The sequence below is a fragment of the Lithobates pipiens genome, unplaced genomic scaffold (assembly GCF_037356315.1).
Source record: "Lithobates pipiens isolate NorthernLeopardFrog02 unplaced genomic scaffold, aLitPip1_a1.2 Scaffold_19, whole genome shotgun sequence".
Taxonomy (NCBI): Eukaryota; Metazoa; Chordata; class Amphibia; order Anura; family Ranidae; genus Lithobates; species Lithobates pipiens.
Window position 1 is genome coordinate 227,370,909 of NW_027507764.1, and position 7,093 is coordinate 227,378,001.

A 7,093-nucleotide genomic window follows, 5' to 3' on the forward strand; every position below is an offset into this window, starting at 1 on the left:
GACATGACAGTGTGGATGAGGGACACAGAGGGTTAAGCTTTATGGGTGGAGTTCAGGAAAAGGTTTGCAGGAAACAAGTTCAGTGTAGGGGAGGGGTCACATAAAAGGGAGAGGTGTGGCTTTAAGGAATCATTCGGAGCCCAGTGTGACACAGAGGAGGCAGTTTTTCGCTGCTCCTCTGCTATGGCGGACCTCGAGGGACTCTTCGCGCGGCTGCGACGGGCGGCGGAGGTGCACGGTGCGGACTGGCTGCGGGAACGTGTGGGTGACCTGACGGACGGCGATGTGGACGGCGGCGGGACAGGTGAGGTTCCACTGCGCGCGCGGAGGTCTCGGCCTCCGGCGCGTTTTTCTCCTGGGCCTACTCCTCGGCCGCCTCGTGACTCCCGGAGCCCGGGGGTGGACCGATCGGTCCCCCCGGCAAAACGGCAGGTTATCGGCTCCCCCCGTGCCGGGCGGTCGTTGCGCCGCCGAACGGAGGGGGGCGGGGCTTCACGGCCGCATGGAAGTGGCGCCGGGACCGCACGGGGCCCGGTGGAGGTGGGGGGGAGTGTGGATGGCTCTGGGTCGGCAGGCCAAGGCGGGGGGGTGCACGTGGCGGGGGATCTGCGGCAGGCTGGGTCTGGGGCCAGCATCCGCGCGGTGGGGGGGAGGGGGGCGCTCCGGGGGGGTCGCATGCCGGAGGGGGGGGAGGGAGGGTCGCAGAAGGCTGCCAAGGTGCCTGGCAGGGCTGGTTTTAGACGCCGGCATGCCGGGGGCGGCGGGGGGAGGAGGACATTGCCTGCAGTCCCGGATCGCAGGGACCGGATGGACCGCGCGGAGCACAGGGGGATTGCCGCGTCCCCGGTGCGCGCTGGAGAGGTCGGTTCGGAGAGCGAGCTGTCCCAGGAGGAGGAGGGGTCCTTTTCTACACCCGGACCGGTACCGGTCGCCGAGGCCCCTGGGGGCCCGGGTAAGTTGCGGGAGTCTACATTGCTGGCGGATGCCTTGCGGGATCTGATGGGGGTGGCGCAGGGGGGTGCGGTGCCCACGGGATCCCGGGACGTATTGGGGGGGGTTGCGGCAGGTTCAGCGCAGGGGGCGGGGCCTGTGGCCCCGGGGGGGCCGTCAGGTCAGTTGCAGGAGCTGTTGGGGGGGCTGCAGGCCCTGGTTGGTAAGTTTGCTGGGGGCTCCGGGTCGCCTCAGGTGGCCCCCTGGATGGGTACTGTGGGGGGGGCCGGGGGGGCGGTGGTCATTCCTGCGCGGGATGCACCGCCTGCTGCGGTGTCGGGGAGCACGGATGCGGGGGCTGTGGGCTCGGGGGTCCCCCCGGTGCCCGCGGACCCGGGGGCGCGGTCTGACCTGGTTAGGATCGCGGATGCTGCCCGGTGCGAAGTCTATGTTTGTTTCGAAGGCCCATTGGGGGCGCATTTGAAGCAGGAGGTGCGGGACAAGATCGGCAAGGGTGAGTATGTGGAGATTTTCTCCTTGCTCCCCCTCGAGAAATTTAATTTGGACAGGGTTAAGCCGGACAGTTCCAAGAAGGACGACGAGGAAAAACGTAGGTATCGGCTGATCCCGCGCACATTTGCAAATTGGCTTCAGGCGTTCGCTATATTGGCTAGCGTGATAGGGGAAAAGAACCCCGAGCATTGCTCGGCGTTATTTTGTTACCTGGACGCGATTGGGGAGGCTCACCGAGTGTATGGAGGGCTGGCTTGGCTGCGCTATGATGAGCAGTTTCGTCAGCGTAAGGCAGTGCGGGCTGACCTGCGGTGGGATCACAAGGACATAAGCCTCTGGATGAGGCTTATGTCTGCTCCGCGGGCGCCCACTCCGTTTCTTCAGGGGGGGGCCGGGAGTGCGTCTTCCTCGGGACTGCCGGCCGGAAAGAAGTGGGGGGTGTGCTGGCCCTTTAATGAAGGGGCTTGTAAATTCGGAGGCGCGTGCCGCTTCAAGCATGAGTGCTCCGGGTGCGGCGGCACCCACCCCCTGTCTCGCTGTTTCAAAAAAGGTCAGCGTGCCAGTGCCGCCGGTCACAAAAGGGATGACGCCGGTGAACCTGGGAAGGATGCTTCCTTTCCTAAATAGGTATCCGGATGGTGCGGCGGCGCGTGGGTTAATGCTGGGTTTTCGGGACGGTTTTAGGATTCCCTGTACTTTGGGAGGGGTGCCGCCGTTGGCCAGGAATTTGCGATCGGCTTTAGATCACCCGGGGGTTGTGGATGACAAATTGGGTAAAGAGGTGGCGCTGGGCCGGATGGGTGGTCCTTTCGAAGTGCAGCCGTGGGGGGACCTGGTGGTCTCCCCGTTGGGTGTAGTTCCTAAGAAGGAGCCGGGGAAGTTTCGCTTGATTCATCACCTGTCTTTTCCGAAAGGGGGGTCGGTCAATGATTTCATTGACCCGGAGGCGTGTACGGTTTCCTACACGTCTTTTGACGCGGCGGTACGGTGGGTCAGGCGGTATGGTCGTGGGGCTCTCATGGCCAAGGCGGATGTGGAATCGGCGTTTCGCCTTCTGCCGGTCCACCCGGACAGCTTCCGGCTGTTGGGATGCCATTGGCGGGGCAAGTTTTATGTGGACTTGTGCCTGCCCATGGGTTGTTCCATTTCATGCGCCTATTTTGAAGCTTTTAGTTCATTTTTGGAATGGGTGGTGAGAGATGTTTCGGGCCTGGAGTCGGTCATCCACTATTTGGATGACTTTCTGTGCGTGGGCCCGCCTGCCTCCAATGTGTGTGCGATTCTTCTGTCCACGTTGCAGCACATTGCGGGCAGGTTCGGGGTGCCGTTGGCGGGGGATAAGACGGAAGGCCCGGTGACGGAATTGAGTTTTTTGGGAATCGTGATTGATTCTATGGCAATGGAGTGTCGCTTGCCAGAGAATAAATTACGGGATCTGCAGGCGGAGTTGGCAGGCATGCAGGGCCGGCCGAAGGTTCAGCTTCGGGCCCTGCAGTCCCTGTTGGGCAAGCTGAATTTCGCTTGCCGGATCATCCCTATGGGCCGTGTGTTCTGCCGACGGCTGTCGGGGGCCACTGCCGGGGTAACCGCCCCTACCCACTTTGTGCGTTTGCGAAGGGAACACCGGGAGGACCTGCGGGCTTGGCATGAATTTTTGGAGTCGTATAATGGGCGGGCTATGTGGATGTCGGGGCCAGTGAGCAACTTCGATGTGGAGTTGGTTACTGACGCGGCTGGCTCAACGGGTTATGGGGCATTGTTCCGGGGTCGGTGGAGTGCGGAACCTTGGCCACGCTCATGGGAGGTTGCGGGGTTGTTGGGCAATTTGGTTGCTAGAATTGTTCCCGATAGTGGTGGCATTGGAGCTGTGGGGGGCGGAGTTTCGTAATTTGAAGTTGCGCATCAATTGCGATAACATGGGGGTGGTCCAGGTCCTCAATCGGATGACTGCTTCCTCCCCCCCGGTCATCCGGCTGCTGCGACACCTGGTCTTTCGCTGTTTGCGGCTCAATGTTTACGTTTATGCTGTGCACATACCTGGGGTGGAGAATTCTTTGGCTGACTCGCTCTCTCGTTTTCAGTGGGACAAGTTCCGGCAGCTGGCGCCGGGAGCGGAGGAGTCGGGGGCGCCATGCCCCGGGTGGATGTGGGAACTTCCCTTGGAATCGCCGCAGGTTGGTTAAAAAGGTCGTTGAGTGAGGCTACATGGTCCGCTTATTCTAGAGTGTGGGCGGAATGGTGGGCGTTCCTGCGGGAGGTTGGAGTGGCTGGTCGGGGCTCCGACCGGCGCTGGGTGGTATTGTACTGGGTTGCCCGGAACATTGAGACGGGCCTGTCTCCCGCGTCTATTGAGCGGAAGCTGGCGGGGTTGGCCTTTTTGTTCAAACTGTGGGGGGAGCCGGACGGGACGAAGGATTTTTGGGTGAGGCAAACGTTGAAGGGGTACAGGAGGGATTGGAAGGGTAGGGATGCGCGCCGGCCGGTGTCATTTGACAATTTGGTGGCAATTTGTTCTCGGCTGGTGGACGTTTGCTCGTCTGCTTACGAGACCGTTCTGTTTACGGCAGCGTTTTCGTTGGCGTTTTATGGGGCTTTTAGGATTGGGGAGTTGGTGTGTCGCTCAAAACGGGTGGCTGGGGGTCTGTTGGATCAGGATGTGCAGGTGGTTGCGGATCGGGTGAGTATACGGTTGCGTAGGTCTAAGACTGATCAACGGGGCAGGGGAGTGGCGATTACGCTGCTCGCCCTGCCGGGCTCGGTAGTGTGCCCGGTGGCGGCGGTACGGGCTTTCCGGGCGTTACGGCCTGTGGGGGCGGGCCCCTTTTTGGTGCACGAGGAGGGCTCTTTTCTATCCCGTTTTCAATTTGTGTCGGTCTTTCGGCAATGCCTGAGGGCGGTGGGTTTGGATGAGCGGGACTACGCGTCCCACTCTTTTCGGATTGGGGCGGCCACGGAAGCGGCTCGATGTGGGCTGGAGGAGGCGGTGGTGCGCCGGATTGGTAGATGGGAGTCCCGGAGTTTCCGGTCCTATGTCCGGCCGCAGTTGCTACTGGGGTAAGGAGGGTGCGGCTGGGGGGTTGTTTGCTGTGGGATTTATGGGGGGGAGGACTGTGCTTGTAACATTCCTTTGGTTGTTGTGTTATTTCTCTTGTTTTCATTCCAGATGGAGGTTCTCAACGCCTCGTTTGGATCCTGGGGCATTCGTACGTCTGCTGGGGGGCCAGGAGAGGTGATTCTCTACCAGCAGGCAGGCAATTGGGTATCCCCAGGGAGGTAGCTAGGGTGATGTGGTTGGGTTTCCCGGGCATGAGGTGGGAGCGTGTCATGAGGGAGGTGGAGCGCTTCGCTTTGAGGGATAGGCCCCCGGATGTGCTGGTTGTTCATGCGGGGGGCAATGACCTGGGAGTTCGGAAAGTGAAGGACATTTTGGCGGATATCAAGGCTGATGTGTTGCGCATGCGAGTCCTGTTCCCGGGCACCATTTTGGTGTGGTCGGACATTGTGGCCAGAACGGTGTGGCGGGGGGCCAGGTCTTTAGCCAGCCTCGAGAAAACTAGGATTAGGGTTAATAAGGTTGTTGGGCGGTTTGTAGTGCAGAACGGGGGCATTGTGGTAAGACACAGGGAATTGGAGGTGAATGTAGGGCTTTATCTTAGGCGGGATGGCGTTCATCTATCGGATGTGGGGACTGACCTCTGGTCCTTTGGCTTACAGGAGGGCATACAGAAAGCTCTTCGGGTGTGGGGCGGCCCTCAAGGTTGAGGGGGTCACCCTTTCGGGCTGTGGCGGTGTGTTTTCTGGTGGTTTCTGACGGTAGACAGGTACTCAGAAGGGATCTGAGGGTGTGGGGGGCTCATCTAACGATCGGCCCCTCTGGGTATTCCTGAACGTTGGAGGGAATACGGTTATGTTCACTGGCGGAAGTTGTCTCCGACCGGTCACAGGTGGAGGCCTTTGGGAAGTTGGTCAGGTGTACCGCAGTGATTGGGTATTGGTTTAAGTGTGGTCACCGTCAGAGATCACCAGAATGGGCAGTTAATGTTAATTAAAATGTGGTTTAATGTTAATAAAGTTATTTATATTTATATTTATATATTTATATATATTTATATATTTATATATTTTCATATTTACAAGTTATTGGAGTAATTTTGAGTTATGTTTAATAAAGGCTGTTGTGGCCAGTTTACTCCAACCTATGGTGTGGTCTCGTTTCTAATAGATAAGGAATAGTATAAGGGGAACATTCAGACTACACTAGTCAAGAGAAGCACGGATTAAGAATGCAATGATATAAGGAGTGCTGGACATGACAGTGTGGATGAGGGACACAGAGGGTTAAGCTTTATGGGTGGAGTTCAGGAAAAGGTTTGCAGGAAACAAGTTCAGTGTAGGGGAGGGGTCACATAAAAGGGAGAGGTGTGGCTTTAAGGAATCATTCGGAGCCCAGTGTGACACAGAGGAGGCAGTTTTTCCCACCCTCCCGCCCTATTGTTATGTGTTTGTTTTGTGGTGTTTTGTTGCTGGTCTTTTTCTTCTTTTTCAGGTTCATCGGTTGTCACGGCAGCTGAAAGTTTTTCGTGTTGGCGGTGTGTTTTCTGGTGGTTTCTGACGGTAGACAGGTACTCAGAAGGGATCTGAGGGTGTGGGGGGCTCATCTAACGATCGGCCCCTCTGGGTATTCCTGAACGTTGGAGGGAATACGGTTATGTTCACTGGCGGAAGTTGTCTCCGACCGGTCACAGGTGGAGGCCTTTGGGAAGTTGGTCAGGTGTACCGCAGTGATTGGGTATTGGTTTAAGTGTGGTCACCGTCAGAGATCACCAGAATGGGCAGTTAATGTTAATTAAAATGTGGTTTAATGTTAATAAAGTTATTTATATTTATATTTATATATTTATATATATTTATATATTTATATATTTTCATATTTACAAGTTATTGGAGTAATTTTGAGTTATGTTTAATAAAGGCTGTTGTGGCCAGTTTACTCCAACCTATGGTGTGGTCTCGTTTCTAATAGATAAGGAATAGTATAAGGGGAACATTCAGACTACACTAGTCATGGACTCTGCTGTTACTTGGACACCTGACATGTTGGGCAAGCTTTCCTTCAATAAACAGAGGGATACCCACACAGATTGTACCAGGACAATGGCTTCTTGTTATTCAGTTGGGCTGGGCTACCAGTTTGTAAACCTTAGGATGGCTGACAGTGGGAAACGCTTTAGCCTCAGCCCCAATCACAGTAGTGGGAGTCTTTTCTTTGTCTCTCTCAGCCCGCCCTGTTGATGGACTCAGCAACAGAATGTGCAAGGAGAAGAAAAATATTAGCTTGTTCTATTGTTAGTTAGTAAACTCCATTAAATGATTTGTCTGTTTACATTTTTCAGGGCACATCAACAGATCTTAACTAGAGTACTTGCTATCCAAATCAGAATCATAATGACCGTAAGTAGGAGGGAGACGCTTTGTTGAGTGTGTTCTTTCCATAGGAAAAGGTGACATCATTGCACATGCTGGATGAATTGAGAAGTCCCCATATTTGTGGGTGTCTGAGGATCTGGGAATTGGATACCTCCTTGTAAGGTGTCAAATGTTTGCTTGATGCACTACTGTAAAATAGTTACTTTATAGTAGAACAAACACA

At 56.0% G+C, this 7,093-nt stretch overlaps 1 long non-coding RNA gene across 1 annotated transcript; it reads left to right on the plus strand.

The window, feature by feature from the left end:
- The first annotated feature begins 692 nt into the window (after positions 1-692).
- On the plus strand, positions 693-6,473 carry LOC143996612 (uncharacterized). The gene is made up of 3 exons (XR_013277574.1): positions 693-952; positions 3,525-3,617; positions 4,607-6,473. It is a non-coding gene; the product is annotated as an uncharacterized LOC143996612 (long non-coding RNA).
- Positions 6,474-7,093: the final 620 nt, after the last annotated feature.